Genomic DNA, 27383 nt, shown 5'->3' with positions numbered 1-27383 from the left:
AAGCCTTTCCATGTCGTCCAAACATATCTTAAAAAACAATTCTTCACATTTTGTCAAAAATCTATCACATCCAATATTTAATCCATCTAATGTAGCATTAATAAAATCATGCTCTATCTTCTTAGGATCCCTTAAATATGGTTGTATAGATGCTTCATTTATTCTTTCTTCACAATCTGATGGTAGTGGCAAAGCCACTAGTTTGACCTTTTTTGCCACTGATTTATATTTAGTTTCAACACATACTTCTTGGTGATTTAAAATATCTATAAATCCATGAATTTTATCATAAAATTCTTTAGAACATACATTAATAATTCTATTCTCTCTTTACAATCTACTTTGTAATAAATAATTTAATTTTCTCATAATATTTGTAAATCCCACTTCTTCAAATGCTCCTAAAATAAATTTATTTTCAATCAATTCTCTATTTTCTTTCAATTTTTATTTAATATTTTTAACATAATTTTTTTTTCATCTTCTTCATCTTGTCAATAGTCTTAAAAGACAATACACAATCTTGTGTCAATCCAATAAGCCTAGTAGATAATATCTTTTCTTTTATATTTAGTAAGAATATCTTTTTTTAATCCATTGTAATTCCACCTTATAAAAGTATGTGATAAAAATCCCTCATATGCTTATCTTTAAATTTTCTAGTAACCTTCGGCAAAGGTTGTTTTTTCAAACTTCCACAATTTTTCTCTTGATTAGCACATACCATCAAATATTGCATCGTTCTTCTTCCATCTTCACTCCTAATCTGAGCATATGCCAATCTATTGTCTATAACCTTTGTTTCTATGTGCATAGCCATAATATAAGATTGTCTTAGAATGATAGAATAAGTAGACATATCTTGTACAAAGAATTTTTTTTCATCACTAACATCTCCTATTATAACCTTCACATTTGGACATGTTCTATATAATTCTCCTTATGAATTATTTGCTGCTTATATCATCCATCTATGCTTAGTGTATGTGAGCTCTCAATTATACTCTAAAATTTAAATTTTTATTATTTTCCTATTTTATGATAATTAAACATGTTAGATTAGGATTTATATAAGTGGAATTTAGTTTTATAGAATTTTTAGGATTACAACCCTTGATGGTATAAATCATAGCCTAATTCCTTGAATTAGATTAATTAGGACTAAAGTGATAAGAGTTAAAAAATTAGAATAACAACTTAGGTAGTTTAATAATTTAGAGGTTGTTAGTCATTACTATAAAGTTTGACTAAAGCCTATGAATGCATCTATGATCATTCACATGATTTAAGAGTTGGAATTATAATTCTCTAAAACATTTAGGAAAATTAGCAATGATAATTTTGGATTTTCCTCCAAATTTGATAAATTTAAGCAACATGGTAGTTCTTCTACTTAATGGGAGTCTTTTTAATGCTATGGTGGTACCAGATTTACCTCGTGGAGTGAAATAAAAAAGATCAGCAACCTCTCCTTCAAATTACAAGAGAAGCAATGAAATTCTCATTTTGAAGAATTTCACAAAAATTGCCAAGATCCTTGTAAGTAAAAATTTCCATGAAAATTATAATTGAGCATGGATTGAGGCATGTGAGTAGTCGATCTTAGCTTAAAAAGGTGTTTTGAGCACAATAGTGAAGTTAGATTTACAAAAAAAATGCTTTCTTGACTACTTACTAGAGCCATCACCCTTAATAACGAGATTGGCTCTTGGATGAATGAAGGCCGTAGATCTAGATTAGGGATCTTAAAAATCAAGGGTGGAGATGTTGCCATCCTTCTATGAGCCTCCACTCAATTTTATAGGAGAGGCTTGGTTTTCCAAGCCCTCTCTCTCTCCTCTTTTGGGTGAGGGCAGAGCCATGCCAAAATTTGGCCAAAACCCTAATCTTAATTTTATTTAGATTTTAATTCTCATTGTGAACCTTGTGATTGTGTATGTATGGATTTTTAATTGTGAAGGATGGTCATTAAGTTTTAAAATATGTTTCATTGAGGTAGATATCTCCTCGGCCTTTCAAATATCCCAAGGGTTTCAAGGGCCTCGGATTTTCTTCAGTCAGTCACTTAATTTCTATTATTTCAGTGTGAGATTCTAAATAATTGTAGCTTTTGTTGTTAGCTTTCCAACAAGATAAGACTTGCTTGATTTGGAATAAGAAAGAATTTTTGGTGAATTTCTGAGTTTGAGGGAGTCGACTGCCTTTGCAGTTTGAATCAATCGAGTTTGGAAAGGCATTTCTCAGTGCCTAGTGATTGGATTTATTTGAAATTTTGGGAGATCCATCTTTATAAGTTAAGCTCTGAAAGGCACAAGTTTTGTTGAATTTGAAGACAATCTGAATTTTAAGTGAATTTCTAAGTGAAGAGGGTTGGGCACCGTGGCAGTTTGGATTACTCAACTTCAAAGGAGAAATTCTCACGATTGGATCATTAGATTGCAACAAGGTTTGTTGGATCAAAAGCAACTTTAAGTCAGCCTTGCAACAAGCTAAGAATCATTCAAATTGAAGCCGATTACAAATTTTGGCGAATTTTGGAGTAGAAGGGGATTTCTGCCTTCAATCCTTACGTGTTGTCAAGGTACCTTCGTTTTTATCTTTTTCACTTTATTTTTACTATCGTCTTCACAGTGACTTATAAGCTCCACATTTTACTTTTTGGCTAATAAATTTTAACTTTAACTTTTAACCTTTAATATTCTCACTTTAACTTTTAACTTTTAACTTTTAATTTTTAACTTTAACTTTTAACTTTTAACTTTTCACTTAACCTTTAATTTTAAATTTTCACTTACTTTTTTACTTAACCTTTTAATTTTAATTTTAACTTAATCTTTTAATTTTAACTTTTAATTTAACTTTTTAATCTTAATTTTTAACTATAACTTTTTTAAACTTAACTTTTAACTTAGCTTTTAATTCAAACTTAAGTTTTTATTCTTATGATCAATTAATAGTAATAACTTAGTTAATTATTTTTATTGTGTTTGCATAGTAAATTTCATTTAATATGTTAATTTAATGTTAGTAACCATTACTTGGAAGGCCTAAAAATAATTGAATTTTTAATATAAAGATTTAAATTAATCTAACAATTACATAATTGGGAGCTCTCCAATTCCACCTCTTGGACTTGTTGTGTGGCATAGGTTTCATCAAGTGGTGAAATTTGGCCTCACAATGTCAATAGGCCATTTTTTCCTTTCATACAACTCTTTTGATACCAAATTGATTTCCAAATCATGATCAATTAATGCCACAATAGGATCATCTAAATTCTCCAACTTCACCAATGTCTCCATTGTTGCTCTTGTCCAATGACTATAAGAATAATGACTTGAAGTTTGGATTTCTTCTTTGTCTTAATGTTCGTAACCATTACTTGGTTAATCATATGTTAATTTAATGTTGGTAACCATATGCATAATCATTGTCCTCTTCATCTATCATTACTCTTGTTTCATGTACATTTGAAGCCATATTCTCACTCAAAATTTTTCATTTTTTCTTAATAATATCCATAATGACCTCATAGAATTCTCTCTTTGCTATCCCAAGAATTTCTTCCAATATAAATTCCATCTTGCCATTTAAAATGCATTCTTCTAAAATCTTCTTTAAATCTATTGTTGCCTCAATATCCAATTGTAATTTATAATTAGGAGCTTTTATTTTTTTCTTTCATAATTTTCCTATCCTTTAAAGAAATATTCTCTATTATCTCTTCATGTATATGATTCTTTTGTTGTCGTGCTTTTTCTCCCTTCATAGTTCTTTTTAATGGATCTTTGTTATTTTCATCTCTCATTCATTTTTCTTCTATTAATACTTCATGTTGACTCCTTACAACATATGCATGTACAGATAGACTATCAATTGGATCATTCCAATGCATGATTTCTCAAATAGACTTACCGACATTAATAAATATATTTCTAGGAACCTTCTTTTTTGCAGTACACTTCATTGCCCTTAGCTACAATGAACTTATATGATCCAATGCTTCAATGCTTATACCTACACAATCTTGAGTAAGTCTAATCTTATATGTCTTTGCTTCTTTTCTATGAACCATCTATACTTTTATGCTTCCATTGCTAAAGTTGTCTCCAATTTTTCTCTACTTTCTTTTAAGTGTATTATACCAAATTTAAAAAAAAAAAAAAAAAAAAAAAAAAAAATCCTTTATGTAGCACCTCTGTAAAATCTTCACATTTCCTTCTTGAATGATCCATGCTATCACACTACATGCACTTATGTACTACACCTTCTATTGATCCTAATCTTTACTTTGTTGATACTCTTAATGATTGATCTTTCTTTTCAAATTTTATAAATTTTATTTACAAATCTTTCATTCATTATATAATTTCATCAATGTTCATTTCTTCTTTCTTTGATGTAGCCATTGAAGATTGAATCATAGATGTAGAATTAATAGTAGACATTTTTACTTGAAATACTTGCAATGGTCTTTGAATATCTACCATGTTATTTTTCTTTTCACTTTTTGTAAGCAATTCTACTATCTCTTCTACTTTCTTCCAATTTTTTATCAATCCTTCATCTTCTTTTTTATCTTCAAGCAATATTTCTAATTTTTCTTGTAATACTCCATCAGCTACTTAAAAAAAAAGCTCCACTTTACTTGCATCTAATAATTGCCTTTTTTCTTTGATAAATGAGAATATTGCTTTTCAAACTCTTTTAATAATTTTGTTGCTAGAAGATCCTTCTTTGGTCTTTCAATCCATTCAAAAAATGACTTCTTTGTAATCCTATTAGTATCTTCCAAGAAATACTTATCCTTCAATGCTTGAAAAAATTTCTTCCATGAACCTCCAAATTATTCTATAAAAGACTTTACTTGAGTTCTTGTCTTTGGTGCAGAGGCTAATTCAAAAAATTGAACCATCTTTCTATCTAAAATACACTTCAATTCTATTTTCTTTACATAATACCTTATATATTTTATAATATTCTTTTCTTCAAATTGATCGATCTTATCCACAACCACCCATAATGCTTTATTTACTATACCTTCTTTGCAATCTTTAACATATTATTCTTGCACAAATAAGAAAAAAGCTTCAAATATGCTTACAAAGTTAAGATCGAAATACATACCTTGTCTTCTACTACTTCCGCCACCTGTAGGTCCAATTGAAGCACCATCTATAGCTCCTCCTTCACCTCTTGACTTCCTTCTCCATAATTCAAATAATCCAAAAAAACCAAATACCTTTCTATTTCAAGTCTTTCACGTCAGATTCACCAAATATGTAGTTTTATATGTAGTCTTACTCAAGAATGCATCAAGCACCCAATTGTGGAAGGTAGAATAGAAATTATAATAATTAAATCTTAATTCTGATAAAATATTAAATAAACTCTAATTAAACCTTAATAATACTAAATAAGCTTTAATTAAAGTAAAAAAAAAAATCTTAAAAAAATTACAAAAAAAAACAAAAAAAAATCTTAAACGAATTGAAAGAAAGTTCATAATAAATCTTAAAAGAATCTTTAAAAAATACTTAAAATATATTAAAATAATCACAAATATCTTAAATAAATTTCAACCAAGCTCTAATTTAACTCTAATTGAAATCTTAATGGACTTTAATCAAATCCTAAAAAAATCCTAACCTTAAATCAAACCCTAAATCAAATCCTAAAAAAATCCTAACCTTAAATCAAACCCTAAATCAAATCCTAAAAAAATCCTAAATCTTAAATCAAATCCTAGAAATACCTTAAATTCTAAACCAAATCGTAGACAAATCCTAAATCATAAATCAAATCCTAGACAAATCCTAAATCCTAAATCAAATCCTAAATCAAATTTTAGATAAATTCTAAATTCTAAATCAAACTCTAGACAAACCCTAAATCCTAAATCAAATCCTAAAAAAATCCTAAATTCTAAATCAAATCCTCAACCAAATCCTAATCCTAAATCAAATCCTAAAAAAATCCAAAATATTAAACCAAATCCTAAAAAAATCTTAAATCCTAAACCAAAACCTAAAAAAATCCTAAATCCTAAATCAAATCTTAATCCTAAATTAAATCTTAGACAAATCCTAATTAACTCAATCTAATCCTAACATAATTAAGAACCTCAATATCTATCAAACAAACTATTGATCTTACTTAAAAATTTATACTCCTTCAACAACTAAGTTGGTAATAAGCACAAAAAATTTGAAGATAATTGTATTTATCGAATAGAGAAATAAATCCTAAAATCCACTCGGATGTTGGCCAGTCTCTTACTCTAATCTTAATGTTGAACTTCTAATGCCTATATTTTCTTTTCAAACCATTCAATTGTTCTCAAATTTTGTATATGTGTAGAAAATTAAAACTTATACTCTCATACATAAATTTTACTCTAATCCAATTATAATTATTGTTTTACTTATTCTTCAAATACCTTCCTAGAATAAATTTATAAAGGAGAGTTTGAAAACAAGAAAAGACTATTTGCATGAGTTTACACATTAGAGTCACACAATTAACTATCTTTTGATCTATTAAAAATAGCCAAGAATACTACAATATCTTCTATATTCTATCAATTTTTCTTTTAATAAATAAAATATTATAATTGATAATTTTATCTTATACATTCAATGTCTCTTTTCCTTTCCAAACTTATAATAACAATATATTATATTCCACTATCTTAAAAGAATACATAAAACATTCTACAATCTAATCATTGGAATTCTTCAAAATTAACCATCATTCCCAATAATCTGCTTCATACAATTCTAGACTCCACAAACTTCTTCTTGTAGAACACTCTCAACTTTCAATAATCAATGTATTATAATTCTCCCATTCATATCCATACTTCACAAATATTTTCAATTATTGACTTTCTAATTCTCCACTTATAATTCAACATATAATAAATTCAATTTCTCATTTGACATCATATAAATCAAATCTTTCTTTCATTACAAAATTTTACTTTACATTATTCAAAATCTATCTATTACCTTTCTTCTAAAAAAATAAAAAAAATAAAAAAAATAAAAAGATGTAGCACTAAGCTTATCTCGGCTCATGACTATTATAGTTTGGCCCTTTCTACTTCTTCTTCAACTGATTTATACTTACTTTGAAATAGAGATTCTAACCAATATTTCTTACTTAATTACTTTTCTCAACTAAAGCATCCATCCTACCTCCTGAATTGACTATCTTATGGATGATTAATTAATTTTATCAATATCTAATCAATGTCTTATAAAAACTAATTTCTACCCATTTTATGTAGCCTCGTTCCTAACTGTGCAGCATTCGTGCAAATACAAAATTGATAAAAAAATCTTCTTTATCAAATCCTTATAAAGTTTCTATGTCTTTGGCTCGCTAGATTGATCAATTCTAACATTCTCCGTAGGTGGTTCTACTAATTCTAGATCTAATGATAAGTCCTTATTCTCCTTCAATACTTCCATTGGCTCTTTCCTCAATTGGACTGATAAGTCCTCATTATATACTCTCAATTCACAAACTTGAGCCTCCAATTGAAGAACTCTGACATCTTTCACTTCCAAATGGTACTGCTCTTGCCTCATCTTCTCGTCTAATTCATCAATTATTGAAACTCGTGAGGTAGACATCTATGACCAACTAATACTAGCTAAATCACTTTCTAATTTTGTCACTACAGCTTTCAAGGTTTCAATTTTTGTTTATAACTTTTTCATTTCAAATTTATACTAGTCATCTATTTTTTTTTTTTTTCTAGTTCCAATAACCTGTCACGGATATACTCATAATTACATATACAAATATGAAAAAGTAAGTAAAAGTAGGTAAAGTAAGTTAATTCTATAGTATTTAATATGGAAGCTTTCTAGAAGCTTCATAGATACTGCTTTGACTTCATAGGTATCTTTAATTGACTTTTTGGATTAGAAACGTGGTCAACAAGTTGGCCATGTACCACACATGTTGTTAGCTTGAAGACCAAGCTAACTATGTGGCCCACATGTAGAAAAACTTGCCTTGTAAGTCAAGGCATGTGTCTTACAAAGTCAATACATATTGGAGGTCCTATAGAACGTTGCCACATAGCCATTAGTTAGATAATATATATAGAAACAAGAGTGAAGCCTTCTTCACTCTTGTCAACTCCTTTCTTGCTTCGAGTCTAGTTTCAAGGGTATTTAGTTTCTTTTTCTTTTGGCAATAGCCATTCCAATTTCTCTTTCAATATACATACTTTTTTATTTATATTTTGTTACCTTTCTTTGAGTGAAGGCACACTTGTCTGAATTATTTTTTCATCAAGTTCTTGTCCTTGACAGATTGACAAGAGTACACCTACAATATCAGAGCTTTGTCTAATCTTGATTAAGAGTGGATTACTCCTTTTTTTTGATAAGATATAAGCATATTAGAAGTTACAGATTACCTTCTTTTGAACTGATATTGTCCTTAGTATTTTCTTTGTTCTCAAGTCCTCTCTTCAATTTGTCTTGAGCAATATTAGACATCTTCTTTTTTCTAAGTGTTATCATGGTAGAACTTATTGAAATGAAGAGTGCAATGGCATAAATACAAGAGCAATTGAGGGAATTAATGCTTGTGATATATCAATTCAATTTACCACCACAATGAGCAACAAGATTGCCAAGAAGTGAAGATATAGAAATGGTTGGAGCTGCTTCAACTTCTGCACCAAATCATATCCTTTTTCCTATGATGGAATGCCCTTCCAGTATTAGAGAACCAAGAATTATCCTACCCGAGAAGTTTGATGGCACCAGATCCAAGTTTCTAAGATTTATCAATCAAGTACAACTTGTGATTGAACTTCAACCCCAAAGCTATCCAATTCCAGGATTGCAAGTTAGATTCATTGGTATGCTTCTTTCAGGTTCAGTACTATCATGGTTTTTATCTTTTCTTGAATGACGAGATCCAATATTGGATAATCTAGAGACTTTTCTCGCAGAGTTTCGATCCATGCATGGAGAATATATTGCAATTTGTATTCTAACCAATAAGATCCATATTTTACGATAAGGTAATCAATCAGTAACGTTCTATGCTTCACAATTTTGACAACTTGTAACTGATAGCAAGTGAAATGATGCTGCACTTATTAGCCAATTTCTCTACTGATTACAATATGAGGTAAAAAAATTAATGCTCAACTTACCTGATCCTCAAACATTGAGTCAAGCAATTGACTTTGTTGTGAAGTGCGACAATCGCCTTTTTGAATTTCGATCTGAGAATCATACAAGTGAACCTCAACGTTGTCATATTACGTGCTTTCCTGCTCGAGAACGCGCCGGGCGTCTGGCTGTAGAAGGTAGTATGGAGATCCACCGATAGTCAAGCAGTCTATCAGTTTTTACTGCTGGAATATAAACGACTGCAAGAATACACCGTAAATCTTTACTGATACCCTTCGACTGCTTGTCGAAGTCCTTTTTTTTTTTCCCAGCCGATAGGTCTCTAGACATTACAGAGAACCCCGAACAACCCAAACTGTTAATCTTCAATACTCCTTTGTACTTACGATCTTGTATCCACTGACTGTCCTGTTAGATTAACCCAATAAATTTTATTCACTCCGCATACTCAATCCTATAGACACCCTTTTAATCCTTCAATCACAGACGTAACTCGATTTTATAAAACAGTCAAGAGTATTCAAACCCACTTCATTTAAAAATCCTGATTCACCATTACAATACTGACTTCAGCAGCGATTGCCTCAGTCGTCCCAAAACTCTACGAAGAAGAAAAATCCAAATTCTATGTCTTTCCTTCCCCGACCCGAAGCATGAAGCTCCTCTCTCTAATTCCCTTGATCTTTCCAAAAAAAACTCCAATGAAAATCGAACTAGTAACCTTGCAAAAGCTTGAAACCCCCCCCCTCCCCCCCCCCCCCGATTCCCCCCTAACCTTATCCTCTGAATTTCTTCAATCTTCCGTCTTAAATCCGGAATTGGCTCCCACCTCAAGCTTGGATCCGAAATTGGCTCTCGCCGTCAAGCTCTCTCCTCCGTTTTTACCTTTAAGAAATCCATTTACCGAAAACAACGTTCCCTGAAACGGCACAGAGAACAGGACAGCCTGAAATAGAATCGAACCCCGTAATCGGGACCACATTGAGTCGCCCGACCAATTCAGGTCCTATATTGGGAAAGATGCCCGTAGTAACTTGGATGTTCCCGTAATTGGGTCAAATTGGTCCTCACGTCAGATTGGCTAAGACCCGTAGTAAGACCTGGATTTCCCGTAATTAGACTGCATTGGATTGACCGGCCAATTCAAGTCTCATATTGGATAAGAGGACCCGGATTGGATTATCGAAATTAGATCCAATTGGCTCCTCGAACCCGTCGTGTGAATTGGTCCTTCTCTTCCTGCTGACTCTCGTTATTGGAATCGAACGGAGCATTTCAGTATGCCCCGGCTGACTGTAACGGAGTCACTGAACCTGACCACTCAGTATTTGTACTAGAGTTGGTTGATGCTCCCAATATTCGAGGTAACAGAATATTAATAAAATTCCCCTTTCTTTTTATTTTCACTGTATACTCGTGTTACAACACGACATCCACCCCCTCTGAACCTGTGCATCCTCCGGTATGCACCAATTTACCCAATTGCTGTTTGATTCAGAATATATCCCCTACGTCTTTGTCCAGTTCGTCTTCGTCACCTTCATTATCCATATCACTTTCATCTTCTTGCTGCGGAATCTCTGTACCTTTATTAAGGTCTTTCATATTCATCTCTGCGTGTCTTCGTTTAAATATTTTTACTCTCTTCCCTGCAATTGGTATTTTCAATTTTGTACCATCTAACTCCCGTAATGAGTAAGTCGCATTATCATGAACAGTTGCTACAACATATGGTCCAAACCAACGTTTTGAAAATTTCCGCAAAGTACTATGTTGATTATCCAGACTATTATCATAAACAAGTACCCAGTCACCTTCCTCGATTGCTTTTGGTCTCAATCGATGTTGCTTATCGAATCGCGCCTTGTTTTGTAACCTTGCTCTTTTTAACCTTTCCAATGCTATCTGGACATCTTCCGTTCTTTGCTCCAATTGTCGAATCCTAATAGCCAGAAGTTCTTCTCTTGTCAATCCATCTTCCCATGGTAGCATACTCCAAGTAAGTACCTTTTCTTCAATCGGCATAATTGGTTTTTGACCTGTCATAAGTTCTACTGGCATATATCCTGTCACCGAACTATGTGTTGTTCGATCAGCCCATAATGCAAATGACAAAAGCCGTGGCCACTCTTTAACCTTCCCATTACAAGCTTTAACCAATGCTTTCACAATCGGCGGGTGACCGCGTTCGCTTTTCGCATTCCCTTCCGAATTATAAGCAGTAATCAGTGATAGTTTAACTCCACATTTTTCAAAGAACTTACGAGCTTCTTCTGCATTTAATTCTCCACGATCTGCAGTGATTTTTCCTACGCACCCGTAATGGCAAATGACATCTTCAAGCAAAAACCTACAAATCCTCTCTGTAGATTTTGTCCTCAATGCTCTTCTTTCTACTAGATTTGATAAATCTTCACGAGCTAAAACCAAATATCTCATCTGCCATAACCCAACCGGCATAATAACCAAATCAACAACCCATTTAAAATGAATAGCTAGAGGATACGTAGGATGAAGACCATCTCGATGTCGGATATTAGAATATGATTGACAGATTTCACATGACTCTACAAATGAGAGCACATCTCGATACATATTTTTCCACCAATATCGTTCCTTGAGTTTAGCAAAAGTAGCCCAGATTCCTCTATGCCCTGCCCATAAACTATCATGAAACTCCTTTAATAATTTTAGTTTTTCTTCCCTTTTGCCTATCACTCGTTGTGGCATCCCAATTCCTTTCTTCAGTCTCTTCCATAAGAATCCATCTCGAAGTAAAAATCCATATGCTTTTTTTCTTATTTGTTTGAATTTTTCTATAGACCAATTCCCCTGCTTAGACAAGGTATTCAAATAATGACCAATATCCAATAATTCTCCTTCATAAGATTCTTCAAGAAATAGCTTGTCTTCTCTGTTGAGATTTGATATTGAATAGAATTTCAATCCGACATCATCAATGTCTTCAACCATTTCGTCCTCCCTCTCGTATCTTGCTCGAGATAGCATATCTGCTACTAAATTGTCCTTTCCAGTGATATGCTTAAATTCTGGATTTAGTGACTTAATATAAGCAATCCATCTCAACATTGCAATATCTGGCATTGAACAGTTAATAATCATTCCAAGCAATGGCAAGCAATCTATTTCAATTACTACTACTGCCCCAATCAAATAGTCCTTTTCAGCTTTGATAGCCGAAACGACTCCCCAAAGTTCTCTTTTGACTTGCGAATATGCATGTTGACGAATACTTAAAACTTTAGTCCCAAATCAAACTGCAAATCTACTCCCATTCGAATCATCTTGACCCACCGCCCATCCAACGGTAATTGGACTAGCGTCTACAGTAAGAATCACTGGTCTATTGCACTTATAATCAACCTTCCTCAATATTGGAGGTGACATCAATAATTTCTTCAATCTTTGCATTGCCTGAATATGCCTTTCTTTCCATTCAAATCGGTAATCCTTGCGTAACAGTTCATATAATGGATCCGCTATGTGAGCAAAATGAGGGATCCAGATTCGATAAAATACACATGCACCCAAAAACCTGCGAACCTCTGTTAAAGAACCACAATCCTCTTTCATCCTTCCAATTGCATCAACTTTAGTCGGATCTGGTTTTCTTCCGTAAGATCCGCATAAATGTCCAACAATTATAACCTCTCGCACTCCAAATACGGACTTCATACCCGATAATGTAAGATGAACTTCTCCAAGCCGAGTTAAAATCTTTTCACAATCTTGTATATCATCAACAACATATCTGCGACACCCCCTCGTATCTAAAGTTTCATCCTTGTCTCCTTCTCTGCACCCTTTTATAGGAACATCATCCAGAAAAGGCATAGTCTTTTCCGGAATAAAATCTCTTAATACCTTATTCATCCCATTCATCATATGCGCAACTGAGTTGGTCGCGCCTTGAGGAAGAGTGCACATTCTAACCAATCCAAGCGGTGTCCTCATCGTTGTCATATCTCTACTTCCTTCGGCAAGTTGAAATTGATCATAACCTGAATACAAATCACCCATTGAATAGATCGCCCTTCCAGCAAACGCCTCAGCAAATTCATCCACAATAGGTCCAATTCCTGCATTCCTGACAGTTACAGCATTCACCGGCTGCATATCTTGAATAAACCATAGTGACCCATTCTTCTTAGGTACCGTAAACCATCGACTAGAATACGGCGCAAATGAAGGTTCTAATATTTTCATCTTTATCTTTTCTTTCAATAGTTCCACCAATTTAGGTAAATGTGCCCTCGGTATTGGAATCGGTCTTAGATTCCAAGGTACATGCGGTACAGTGAAGATAACCATAGGTGTTACAATATTTGGATCCACACACCCAATTTCATGAGATTCGAAGGCAAACGATCTACCTTGTTTAGCCAACATCTTTTTGAAGGAAGTAATTTCCTCCGGCAATAAAGAACCATCAGAACCAATCTTCAATTCTTCAAAAGTCTCTTCAGTAAACTGATGTCCAATACTCATTGGATCTCTTAAACTTGCTTCTTTTGATGCTTCTCCCATTTGTTCTTTAGAATCCTCTGGTAATGGTCCGGTAATAGGCTTTACCTTCTTATCTGCCGTTTTATATCTTGTCTCTACTGTGACTTCTGGTGCTTGAAAAGATTCAAGCATGGTATAAACCTCTCTCGAATGAATCTCAACAATCTTATCATTATCCCCTAACCCAATAGATGTAATCAATTCCAATGAATCTTCCAGCCTATTTTCTTCATAAACACCCAAAATCCTCTCATCATCTTGCAATGTACCTATCTTGCGTAACTGTCCTTCAATATCATATAATCTTTTTCTTTCTTTTCTTTTAAAATCATCAACTTTCTTATACATAATATTTCCATTCTCCAATATACCAATAAAACTCGCATCAAAGGCACCTTCATCTCGCGAGAGTACCTCCTCTTTTGTACCTACATAATCTCGCTTTACAGTGGTACTTCCCCAAAATCCTTAAATCCTTCAACAATCTTTGGCAATGGTTTCTCCCTCAACCTATCTCGATTCCGTTCATGGTTAGGAGGTACTGTTAGAAATTGTACAACTTTCCTCCCATCTTCGCTCCGTACCCTTGCATAAGCAGAACCATCATCAAGTACCTTTGTTTCCATCCGTGTTGCCGTGATATAAGGTTGTCCTAAAATCAACGGATAAGACGTTGTATCTTGAACGAAGAAATGTTGCTCCGTAGCAACATCCCCAATCCGAATTTTGACATCTGGACAAGCTCCATATAATTCGCCTCGTGTGTTATTAGCTGCTCGTATTGCCCATCCATGTTCCATATCAATTGGCCATTTTTGCTTCTTATAAAGATCTTTAGACATGAGATTTATTTCAGGACCATGGTCCACCAAGGCAACTATTGGTTCTTCTATATCTCCTACCTTCACCAATACCTCAGTAGTTGCCCTTGCCCAATGCTTTCGAGTATAATAGCTCAAAGTTTCCATTTCCTTGTCACTAGAATCTTCGAACCGTACTCGCTGATTATACCCATTCTTTTCATTTGTTGGTTGCTTGTAACCAATATCAACCTCTTCTTCATCTCTACATATTCTTGCATCAATAGCATGACTCATTCCAGTTTCGCTCATTAATTGCCTCTTTCGCTTAATGCTGTCAATGATAACATCATGAAACTCCTTCTTTGCAATTTCCAAGACTTCTTTCAATGTGAATTCCACCTTAGCGTTTAATATACGTTCTTCCAACACCCCTTTCAAATTTGTTGCCGCTTCAATATCAGAAAGTAGCTTATAAGCAATTGATTTGCCCTTATCTTTTGTCTCCGTGTTTTTTTCTCCCAATGATGCTGAGGTATCCTTTACAGGCAATTCTTGTGAAGCTGCCTCTCGAGCCTTGTCTCCTCGAGTTTGCCTCTTAAAAGAATTTCCTTCTCTAGTATCATCAAAATTTCCTCGTCTTTTTTCTTCCATCAAAGCTTCATGTTGGCTCTTAGCAATATATGCATGAACTGAAAGAGACTCAACGAGATCCTCCCAACCTGTTCTTCCTCGTATTGTAGCTGCAGTTCTCAATAACGCTTCTCGAGGTAATTTCCCTTCTTGCATTGTAGAAACGGCAGAAGCCCAAAACTCACTAGTTTCCGTACTTCCACCAATTTCATCATCTACTCTAGCACCATAACTTGCACTTTCTCATGCTACTGTTTCATGTCCTTTTAAGTAATCTTGAACCAATGCTCTCATTCCTCCCTTGCCAAAATTGGTTTGAAGAAGATCCTCTCTATTTTTCACTGCTATCTTCCCATCTTTCCAGCAAATAATTTCCTGTCGTATCATATTATTAAATTCATTGCAATCTTTTCTAGTGTGTGAAGCATCATCACACCAAATGCATCTTTGTACATAGCCTTGTTTTGAAACATTCTTCGAATTGTTTATAGAAGTATTCTCTTCAAGTCTTGCCAATTTGATTTGAAGATCTCGCATTCCTCGTATAATTTCTTCCATACCCATATCTGCTTTCTTTGACAAGGATGTCGAAGGTTGAACTGTAGGCATTGTCGGTGGTGTTGTACGTACTGGAGCTTTGGGTGCTTGTACTGTTTTCGGAATATTGCTCCTATCCTTCCTCCTTTCTTTTTTTGTAAGCAACCCCACCGCATCTTCAACGTTCTTCCACTTCGTTGTCAATCCTTCATCTTCTTCTTTGTCTTCAAGAAGGGGTTCTAATTTCTCTTGCAATTCTCCATCAGCAGCTTGAAGAAATAGATCAACTTTGTTCGGCTCCAATGTCAATTTTTCTACCTTCGATAATTGAGAGTACTGCCTCTCAAATTTCCTTAGTAGCTCTGTTGCTTGGAAATTCTTATAAGGCCATTCAATCCATTCCAGAAACAACTTCTTAGTAATGCGATCAACATCTTTTAAGAAATATTCGTCTTTCAATGCATGTGAAAAAACCTTCCATGAATTCCCATAACGATCCAGAATCAATGTAATATAGTCTCTTATCTCCGGTATCATGGCAAGTCCAAATAATTCAACCATTTTCTTCTCAAAAACTCGATTTAATTCCATTTCACGAACATAACATCTTAAATACCTTGAAATATTCCTCCCATCAAATAGATCAATTTTATTGACCACTGCTTGCAATGCTTTGGTTGCCAAAGCTTCCTTTCGATCATTGCTTTGCTGTTGCTGCATTGACAATGAGAAGGCTTGAAACAAACTAGCAATAGATGGATCCATGTGCATACCTTGTCCTTTAGAAGACTCCCCACCAGAAACTTCTCCCAAAAATCCTTCAAAATTTTTATTTTCGTTTTCCATAAAAATAAAGATAAAATCAACCGAAATCCAATACCTTCTACCTCAAGCTTTCACGTCGGGTTCACCACTTATGTCGTATTACGTGCTTTCCTGCTCGAGAATGCGCCAGGCATCTGGCTGTAGAAGGTAGTATGGAGATCCGCCGATAGTCAAGCAGTCTATCAGTTTTTACTGCTGGAATATAAACGACTGCAAGAATACACCGTAAATCTTTACTGATGCCCTTCGACTGCTTGTCAAAGTTCTTTTTTTTTTTCCCAACCGGTAAGTCTCTAGACGTTACAGAGAACCCCGAACAACCCAAACTGTTAATCTTCAATACCCCTTTGTACTTACAATCTTGTATCCACTGACTGTCCTGTTAGATTAACCCAATAAATTTCATTCACTCCGCATACTCAATCCTATAGACACCCCTTTAATCTTTCAATCATAGATGTAACTCGATTTTATAAAACAGTCAAGAGTATTCAAACCCACTTCATTTAAAAATCCCGATTCACCATTACAACACTGACTTCAGCAGCGATTGCCTCAGTCGTCCCAAAACTCTACGAAGAAGAAAAATCCAAATTCTATGTCTTTCCTTCCCCGACCCGAAGCATGAAGCTCCTCTCTCTAATTCCCTTGATCTTTCCAAAAAAAACTCCAATGAAAATCGAACTAGTAACCTTGCAAAAGCTTGAAACCCCCCCCCTCCCCCCCCCCCCCGATTCCCCCCTAACCTTATCCTCTGAATTTCTTCAATCTTCCGTCTTAAATCCGGAATTGGCTCCCACCTCAAGCTTGGATCCGAAATTGGCTCTCGCCGTCAAGCTCTCTCCTCCGTTTTTACCTTTAAGAAATCCATTTACCGAAAACAACGTTCCCTGAAACGGCACAGAGAACAGGACAGCCTGAAATAGAATCGAACCCCGTAATCGGGACCACATTGAGTCGCCCGACCAATTCAGGTCCTATATTGGGAAAGATGCCCGTAGTAACCTGGATGTTCCCGTAATTGGGTCAAATTGGTCCTCGTGTCAGATTGGCTAAGATCCGTAGTAAGACCTGGATTTCCCGTAATTAGACTGCATTGGGTTGACCGGCCAATTCAGGTCTCATATTGGATAAGAGGACCCGGATTGGATTATCGAAATTGGATCCAATTGGCTCCTCGAACCCGTCGTGTGAATTGGTCCTTCTCTTCCTATTGACTCCCGTTATTGGAATCGAACGGAGCATTTCAGTATGCCCCGGCTGACTGTAACGGAGTGACTGAACCTGACTACTCAGTATTTGTACTGGAGTTGGTTGATGCTCCCAATATTCGAGGTAACAGAATATTAATAAAATTCCCCTTTCTTTTTATTTTCACTATATACTCGTGTTACAACACGACAACATTACTATAATTCAATGGCAATATCAATACTTCTTTAAGACATACATTCGGAAGTAGAGGATATATAAATTGATGCAGTACATTTCAAATCTCTTACTGAACAAGAAAAGACTCGTCATCGTCAAGAAGGATTATGTTTATATTGTGGAGAACCAAAACACACTGCTGAACATTGTCCAAAGAAACGACGCAACTACAAAATAAGGAGTATGGCTATGAAAGAAGTCAATATATCAGAAAACGTGTTTGTCCAGCTACAATAGGGACTCTGCAGCTGGAACCTTGCACAACATCTAGTAAAGGTCCTATTCTCTCCTCAGAGCCCTCTCCTTGTTTTACATTAAATGTTATTTTAGGACCTAAACATTACAAAGTCTCTGCCTTGTTAGATTCAAGAGCCTTAGCATGTCTCTTAGATGAAGAATTTACCAAAAGACATAGTATATCTTTAGTAAAGAAAACTAAATCTATTCATGTAGAAGTCATAGATGGTCGTCCATTGTCTTTTGGAGATATTACTCACAAAATCCTTCCTATAGAAGTAATAATCAATGGTCATAATAGCTTTGTAGTATTTAATATCATTAGATCTCCCTCTAATCCAATCATTTTAGGTTTATTGAGGTTAAAAAATACAACCCTCGAATAACTTGGATTTCCTGAACTCTTATTTTCTCTAAAAGTATAACTAACAGTATAGTTAATCAAGTAGAGAGTCATAAGTCTAGTTCAATTAAACCCGTGTTTATAGGTACAAAAGCTTTTTTGCATACTGCTATAAAAGAATCACCATATATTATTTATGCCACACCTGTTTCTACTGGTGGAAAGACTTCAAGTGATATTCCAAGCTAATATCAAGAATTTTAAGATGTATTCAAAAAAAAGAATGCAGATACACTCTCGGAACATCGTCCCTATGATTGTTCAATTGATCTTCAAGAAGGAGCACAACCGCTATTCGGACCAATCTACAGTTTATCACAAAATGAGTTGACTGAATTCAAGGAGTATATTGAAGAAAATCTAGCTAAGAATTTCATACGCCATTCTAAATATTCGGTAGGAGCTCTAATTCTATTTGTGAAGAAAAAAGATGGATCATTACGGATGTGTGTTGATTATCGAGGACTCAACAAGATTACCATCAAGAATAGGTATCCACTACCTTTAATATCTAGACTTCTTGATCAACTGAATCATGCTAAGATCTATACAAAAATAGATCTTCGGGGAGCATACAATCTAGTACGCATCAAAGAAGGAGATGAATGGAAGACTACGTTTTGAACTAGGTATGGACATTTTGAATACAACGTCATGCCTTTTGGACTTATAAATGTATCAGCAGCTTTTCAACATGTAATGAATGATGTTTTTCGAGAGTTCTTGGATGATTTTGTAGTCTATTTTCTAGACGAAATCTTGATCTATTCTAAGAATCTAGAAGAACACGAACTTCATGTTCGTCGTGTGTTACAAAAATTAAGAGATGCAGGACTTTATGCCAAGATAGAAAAGTGTGTATTCCACACTACTCAAGTCAATTTCTTAGGTTACATCATTTCAAATGATGGACTTATGATGGATCCTAAGAAAGTTCAAACTATTATAGATTGGAAGTTCCCAAAAATGATAAGAGATATCCAATGCTTTTTAGGATTTGCCAACTACTATCAGATCTTCATCAAAGACTTCTCTCAAGTTGCAACTCTACTTACACGTTTGACTTGTAAAGACAAACTCCAATAGAATCAAGAAGCAAAAGTTGCTTTTGAATCTTTGAAGAGAGCATTTGTTTCTGCACCAATCTTGTGTTGTTGATTTTTCCAAAGCATTCTTTATGGAAAAAGATGCATCAGACTTTACTTTGGGTGCGGTTTTATAATAAATGTGAACAAATGATAAACTTCATCCATTAGCCTATCATTCAAGAAAATTCTCAGCAGCAGAAATCAATTATGAGATCCATGACAAAAAACTTCTTACAATTGTAGATTCTTTTCAAGAATGGTGTCATTATCTAGAAGGTGCTTCTAGTCCAGTCACCATATATACGGATCATAAGAACCTCGAGTATTTCATGTCAACACGAATATTAAATCATCATCAAGCTCATTGGAGCATGTCTTTATGAAGATTCGAGTTCATCATCACTTATCGGCCAAGAAAACAACAAAGTTTATCCAATGCCTTATCTAGACGTTCTTATCTTGTACCAAAAGAAGGAGATGCAACTTTTGAGCAACAAAGAACGGTTCTCTTGAAGCCGGAGTAATTTTATCTTTGAGCAATAAAATCAACATTGACTGTTGATTTAACTTTTATCAAATAAGTCTAGTTAAGTATGTCTTCAGACCTTCTTATTCATGATATCAAGAATAATTCTTCTAAATCTCATGATTCTTCTAAATTTGAATTCAAGAATAACCTACTCTATTTCGAAGGATGCCTATAAGTTCCAGAAGGAGAAGCACGTTTACGTATTCTTCAAGCTCGTCACGACTTTTCAGCAGCAGGACATTTTAGATACAACAAGACTTTGGAATTCATATCTAGGGATTTTTGGTGGCGTCAAATGTAGAAGACAGTCAAAGATTTTGTACAATCATATGTTGTTTGCTCAAGATCAAAAACTCCTCATCATCAACTTTTTGGACTTCTTCAGCCATTACCCATTCCAAAACAACCATGATCTTCTGTTCCTATGGACTTCATTACGGATCTTCCAATCTCAGGTTCTTATGATTCTATATTCATGATATTAGATCGTTTTACCAAGATGGCACATTTTATACCATGTACAAAATCTATCACATGTGTAGAAATAGCTAAGCTCTTTCTTAACAATATCTATTGCTATCATGGATTATCCAAGGATATTATATCTGATAGGAGAACTCAATTTGTATCAAGATTTTGGCGGACTCTTTTCAAGATTCTAAAAGCAGATATAAAACTATCTTTGACATTCCATCCTCAAACTGATGGACAAACGGAGCGTGTTAATCAAGTTTTGGAGTAAAATTTAAAATGTACCATCAACTACCAACAAGATAATTGGACAACTATTTTGCCATAAGTAGAGTTTGCTTACAATAATACAGTACATTCTTGAACAAAAAAAACACCTTTTTTTACTAATTATGGTTATCATCCACGACTTGATACTTTTGACTTTTCAAAAGTTGATAATCTTTCTTCGAAAGATCTGGAGACTCATTTGTCAGAGCTACATGCAATGATGAAGGCGCAATTAAAAGTGGCTCAAGAACAACAAAAGGTCAATGTGGATGTCTATCGAAAGGAACAACCAGCATTCCACTTGGGTGATAAGGTATGGCTACTTCGTCACAATATCAAGACCACTCGTCCTTGTGACAAGTTGGACTATCAAAGGCTAGGACCATTTTCTATTTTTGTACAAATCAATCTAATTGCATATCATTTATATCTATCGGAATCAATGAAAATCCATCGAGTATTCCACGTGTCTCTTCTTGAACCATATAAGATAGTGGACATACCAAGAAGACGACAAGCTCCACCTCCTCCTATAGAAGTGGACAATAATGAAGAGTTTGAAGTAGAAGAAGTCTTAGATTTAAGGTGATGCCAAAATAAAATAGAATATCTTGTCCATTTGTGCGGACATGATATTAGTGAATGCACATGAAAGTCAATAAAGAATCTTCCAAATACAACAAAGGTGATGGAGGCTTTTCATTGACGACATCTATCAAAATTAAGATGAAAATCTTCTTTATAAAAGAAACAACATCTAGGCAAGATAATATTCTACTTTCAATCCTTGTTTGTAGCTTCTTTGTAGCTGTGACGCTCAAGAGATGGAGAACCAACAACCAGTGGATTTGACTCAAAGAGCCTTCATTTGCTGACCTGTCAGACGAGACATTATGATTATCACAACCTTTAAGATGATGCAATCGAGATGAAGATCTTTAAGAATGACATGTTCTTCTTCGAATAGATGGCGAGATACAACACGTTTGATATCACGATTTGGGAAGGGACTCCAGATGTTTGGTGATTTTGCTAGAGGTAGGAACAACTCCTGATGGTATTCCAAATGTTCTATTCGAAGGAAGTTATGAAGGCCTCAACAATGATCGAATAACTGGGTGGTCTTCTCGCCCTGATATGAGACACTACCGATGGTTGAGAGGCCCTATCAATCATCTTCGAAGAGAACAAAGATCAAAGTATGTGGCGAATACAATTTATCACATTATAGATTTCCTCAACATATGATGACCACTCCTCGTGGAACTTGTCCCTAAAAAGAGGGATAATTTCATGGACATACTCATAATTACATATATAAATATGTAGAAGTAAGTAAAAATAGATAAAATAAGTTAATTCTATAGTATTTGATATGGAAGTTTCCTAGAAGCTTTATAGATGCTACTTTGACTTTATAAGTATCTTTAATTGACTTTTTAGATTAGAAACGTGGTCAACAAGTTGGCCATGTGCCATACATGTTGTTAGCTTGAAGACCAAGCTAATTATGTAGCCCACACATAGAAAAACTTACCTTATAAATCAAGGCATGTGTCCTACAAAGTCAACACATATTGGAGGTCCTATAGAATGTCGCCATGTAGCCGCTAGTTAGATAGTATATATAGAGACAAGAGTAAAGCCTTCTTCACTCTTATCAACTCCTTTCTTGCTTCGAGTCTAGTTTCAAGGATCTCTAGTTTCTTTGTCTTTTGGCAATAGCCATTCCAGTTTCTCATGAGATTACTTATCATGAGTTGTAATTGATTACTTATCATGAGTTGTAATCTATCACATGTGTAGATTCACTCTTTTCGGAATTCTATCCTTTAGAAATGCTAACTGATTGATGTCTATCAAAACTAGAACTTTAGTTTCCACCTTGATCATTGAATAAATTGAAATCCGCCATAGTATAATCATTGGTATAGCCTTCCATTCCAATAAGTTATATGATTCTCTAATTTTATGCATCACTATCTTTAGATTAGATATTAGTACCGTTCAACTCCAAATACATCATGGACTCACTAGGGAGGATATATTTTTCTCCTTTACTAGTTGTATTTGATTCAACGTATATGCAATCACGGAGTGTACATAATTAGAGCAAAGCAAAGTTATAAATTTTTTTTTCTTTTGCTTGACTTCCATCTCTGCATGGATTTTAGTTTCTACAAAGCTATCCAATTAAACATCATAGCTTCAAGCATTCCTATTGTAGCAAATAGTAATCATTTGAATATATACATGGTGTGTCAATTCAAGCGTAATTGCTTTTGAATAAAACATATCTATTCCATAAGCTCTAGTGTAAGTACATTTGCTATTTGTCAACCTTGACTCTTCTCAAATGACAACATTCCACCTTTGAAATAGCTTCCTGGTTTGAAATCAATAGATACTTCAATATCCACTGCAAGCTCACTAATTGGGAGGTGCAGTATCTTTCGTAAGGTAGCCTCATCAATCCCAATAATGCTCTCCTTGACAATATTTGAACCATCTTCTGAGTCATAATTTGCTATATACTCCTCTACCAATTCCACATCAATTGGTGGCAAGTTATCTGACCCTCGTAAAAACTGATATAACTACTCATTTATAAAATCTCTTTGCCTTTGTAGACACCAACAGATTTCCAACTTCATTGGTTTTCCTAATCCAATTTATCCTAATTTCACTTCTGATTATCCTGACTAATTGGTATTAGGATCTAAAACCAACCATCAGCTATCTTTAATTTCTATCATACACCTATGATCAAGATAATCTATCATTAATATCTAAGCCTTCTTCCTACCAATTTTTAAAATGTGTTTTAGATTTATGTATAATAAAGTTGTAATCAATTTTCATTGATACATGTGATAAATTAGGTACCTATAAAATCTTTCAATTAAACTAAATCATTAAAAAAACCTTCCATTATATGATACAGTGTCATATGGCGTGATTTGCTATCTAGAAATACACTAGATATCTAGCTGTAAAGACTGTAGCTTAAACCTTTATAAAAATCTTGTCTTAGCTTCCAAAACTCTTTTGATTTGCATAATATTCAAAATATAACAAAATTCCTTCAAAACAAATTTTTCTTGTGAAGGGTTTTTTCTTCTTGAACTTTAGAAATTTATAACTTTTGATCTAGCTGTTGAGTTTGTTTCAAATTTATAAGATAGGTAGAAATCACCCTTAACTTTTATCACAAAAACAAACAACTATAAATTCACTTCCAATCTTTTGGCATCTAAGAAACCCTAGTAGATGCTCTAAATCCTATTTTACAAGCACCTCAGCACTACTTTCTTAATATCTCAAGAATTCAATACTTAAATGTCATTAAACTTATGTACAAAGTTTATTTACATAAATTTACACATTCTCTAAAATTTTGAGCCAAAATCTTATCAAATTGCTCAAGATATAGTTCAAGACACAACCACTAGTAAATCGGGTCACTTACTACCTTTAGATTACATGCACTAACTTCAAAATCTAATAACTCCTTTATCCTAACTTAGAATCCAGCAAGAAGTATGTAAAAAGTATAGCTACAAAAGTTTTCTTTTCAATTGCAATCGCTGATCCTCAATTGCCTTCTGTACGCGTGTGTCATGCCAAAAAGAATGACAGTAGCTCTCAAATCAATACCTTAACTTTGAGCACCCATATCTCCTTCATATAAACTCCAAATTTATATAAGTTTTACACCAAAACCATAACCAAAATCTAAATTTGCTAATCCTAGCCTTCAAAGGTCAAATGGCTCCAAAAAACTAATCCTAATTTCCAATATGGCCTCAGGCAGCCTCCTCAAAGCCTATTGGTCATGATTTTTGATCAGTAGGAATGGAGATTTTTATCATTCATCTCCATTCATCTATATTGGTGCCTTAATTACTATTTTTGGTACCAAAACTCTTCTTCAATCCTTTTTCTTAGAAGATTTATATAATTTATGCTCTAAACACTAAATAAAAGAACCAAAAGAAGTTTTCAAAGGTCACCAATGTCTAATAAAGGTGACTCTAAATATTTAGAAGTTACTATCAACCAAAACCAATCTTAAAAGCTACTATTAAAAGAAAATTAAAGTTATACAAATTCTATAGTAATCTTTTTAAACAACTTCTTTTTAAGGTAATAATTAAATTATATTTTTCAACCAACTAAAATCTACTAACATGGCTCTCACCATGTTACTTAGTAAATTATATATTAAGTACATAATTACATTATTTTTATATAGTAGCCGAACCACAACATTGCAATGGTCTATACTAATGGACTTGAAATTTCTCCAAAAAATTATGAAATCGACTTTCATAAAGAAGTACTAGATCATTGTGTAGAAAAGATTTGGGATATAATTTACTATCATAATAACTCTTATAGCTTCTATAGTCAAAAGAGCCATAGCCCTAACTTCATCTAATTTTTTCAATTGTACTAATCGATATTGGAGAGATTCCTTGTTGCCAAGATATTCATCCAATGTAATTTTTAAACTTTGAACTTCCAATTCAATTAATAATATTGCTTCTTGCCAGTACATCAATTAGAATGGTGTGGAATTGATACTTACTTTATACATAGTACAATATATCCACAAAATTACAAAAAATTTTATATTTCAATCGAATCTTACATCAAACACAATCTTTGTTAAAATTTTACACAGAATATTGTTGGTCTTTTCAATTTATCCATTCGTACAAGAATGATATGGAGTTATTTTTCAATGTTTGATTTCATATTTATCTATCAAGGCTGCAATCGTAGAATTAATAAAATAGATTTTTTAATCACTCACTAATTCTTTGGGACATCCAAACCGAGTGATAATATTCTTATATAAAAATGTCACTACTATATTAGCAGTATCAATTTTTGTTGCTACCACCTCAGCCCATTTTGTTACATAATTAGTCAATACCAAAGTATATCATTTCTATCCATTTTGTGAGGCTAGTACAATTGGTCCTACAAAATCAATATTCTATTTTTCAAACAGTGCTTATGCCAAAATTGGTATTAACAACATGGCAGAACTTCATATAGGTCAACTAATTTGTTGATAAGAATCACAATGTCGGACGTATTGGTGTGCATCCGAAAACATTGTTGGCTATCAATATTGAGCCATTAAAGCTTTACGAGCAGTACTATTACTAACAAAATATCTACCACAACTATCTAAATGGTAGCTTTCTAATATAATACATACTTCACTTTAAAAGGTACAATGGTATAGAATTCCATCTCTCCCTTACTTATATAAAGCATCACCAATCATCATATATGACACACTTTTTATAATCAAGTATTTTTTAAGTTTTTTACTATATATAGGTAGAAATATTTGAAATATCTAATACTAAATCAATCCATTATATTTGGGTATAATCATCTCAAGGTTAAATAATTTTGCATCAGATAGGGCATCATTGATAGACTCATTATCCAATATATTGGATAAATGGGACATATCATCTGCATTAGCATGTTTCTTTCCTAGTTGGATATTGATAATAAAGATAAATTCTTGAAGTAGTAACATCCATTGAGTAATGCACCCACTCAATTGAGGTTTATTAACCATATACTTAACAACATTATGCTTGATATGAAACATGAATGCATAATTAAGCAAATAATGCCAAAAATTTTGAACAAAATAAATCATTCTCAAAGCTTTATATTCAGTTATAGTATAATTTTGTTTAACTGCAATCAATTGTCAACTAGCATAATATATTGGATGATTCAAATCTTTTTTATTTTTCTGACTTAACATAGATTTAATAAAAATATTAGATACATCAACATAAATATGAAATAGTTTCGTCCAACAAAGTGCATCCAGTACTAGTATAGACACCAATTTTTGTTTTAATTCTTTGAACGCTGTCGTATTACGTGCTTTTTTGCTCAAGAACGTGCCGAACATCTGGCTGTAGAAGGTAGTATGGAGATTCGCTAATATTCAAGCAGTCTATCGGTTTTTGACTATTGGAATATATACGACTGTAAGAATATATCGTAAATCTATACGGATGTCATTTGATTGCTTACCGAAATCCTTTTTGCCCCAGTCGATAGGTCTCTAGACGTTACAGAGAACCCCAAACAACCCAAACTCCTAATCTTCGATACCGCTTTATACTCACGATCTTGTATCCACTGACTGTCTTCTTAGATTAACCCAAAAATTTTCATTCACTCCGCATACTCAATCCTATAGACACCCTTTTAATCCTTCAATCACGGATGTAACTTCGATTTCACAAAACAGTAAAGAGTAATCACACCCACTTCATTAAAACCTTGATTCACCAGTACAACACTGACTTCAGCAACGATTACCTCTGTCTTTCTAAAACCCTATGAAGAAAAAAAAATCCAATTCTCTGTCTTTTTTCTCCTCCCTCGAAGCATGAAGCTAGCTCTTTCACCCTT

This window comes from Physcomitrium patens, chromosome 22 (genome assembly GCF_059467195.1).
Source record: "Physcomitrium patens ecotype Gransden chromosome 22, ASM5946719v1, whole genome shotgun sequence".
In the NCBI taxonomy this organism is placed as follows: domain Eukaryota; kingdom Viridiplantae; phylum Streptophyta; class Bryopsida; order Funariales; family Funariaceae; genus Physcomitrium; species Physcomitrium patens.
The sequence above is the reverse complement of the archived record's forward strand: the minus strand, read 5'-3'. Positions refer to the sequence as shown.